Raw genomic sequence first — 1,187 nt, 5'->3', positions numbered from 1 at the left:
AACATATACTAACATATACTAATGTCTATTTACATCCTCTTGTCCTTTTTAATATTTTTTATTGTTGGGTTGTAAGAGTTCTTTATATATTCAGGATACTAGATCTTTATCCGATTTGTAAATGTTTTCTTCCATACTGGGATGCCTTTTCATTTTCTTGTCTCCTTGACATTTGCTTCATCCTCTTTGAAACCTGAACTAGAAATCTCCCTGGAAGGAGACTTGTTCTTTAGTCCAAGTTTCAGGGCTCAGGGAAGCCAAGAGTCTCTGAAGGGAGGAGACAGTTAACTGGTTAATCTGAGGAAGCAGCAGCTTTCAGGTGGAGGATAATTAATTAAACAAAAGTTCTGAATTCAACCAAGGGCCAATTTTGGCATCTGCAGAGATTCAATTAGCTGTGATCACAGCCTCAGACTGGAAATGTGTTCCCTTGGGGCCCTTCTGCGCCCTGCACATTAGTGTCTGGAGTGCCTAGTGGGGGCAGGGCCTTGCAGACAGCTCAGACCAGGTGGCCTGCAGCAGGAGTCCAAGAGGCCCAAGTGCAGCCATGATGCTGCAGGCTGTGTTTTGCAGCCTGGAAAGGGGCCCTTTGCCCTGCATGAGCCTAGATAAGTCTCTGAAAGATCTGCCGCCAGGCCCTTTTAGTAATTTGAGTAAGGAGCTCTCCTGCTAAGTGGAATCCATCTACTTCCCTTTAGCAATTGTGTGTTTCAGCTCCCAAAGTCCTCTCCTGGGCAGGCAGAACCTTCACCCAGGCCTTTTCCTAAGGGATGTCTTGAAAACACCCAGAAAGAGCTGCAAGGGGGATGGAAGTTTTTAGACAGCTCTGAATGGGGTGCGAGAAGGCCCTTTCTCTGGCAATGGTTCTGGTGTTTAACCAGGCATTGAGCACCACGTGCCATGGCATCTCACAGAGTAGATAACACACTTACTGAACACATGAATGATCACTGTTGCAGTCTCCATTGTATGTATGAGGAACTAGGGCTCAGAGGGGTTAAAAATCACATGAATTCCAGGACTTCAGATCCTGTGGGGTTTTTTTTTCTATAAAATAAGCCTTATATTGGAATAAGGTTAAGAAATTGAGAGGCTCATGTAGGAATCATGAAGCACAAAACTGCTCACCAAAACTTAGTTCCCTTCCCTCTTCCTTGATTTCTCTAATAGTCCCATCCACACTCAAG

This window comes from Myotis davidii, unplaced genomic scaffold, assembly GCF_000327345.1.
Source record: "Myotis davidii unplaced genomic scaffold, ASM32734v1 scaffold1025, whole genome shotgun sequence".
In the NCBI taxonomy this organism is placed as follows: Eukaryota; Metazoa; Chordata; class Mammalia; order Chiroptera; family Vespertilionidae; genus Myotis; species Myotis davidii.
This window is presented reverse-complemented; position numbering follows the sequence as displayed.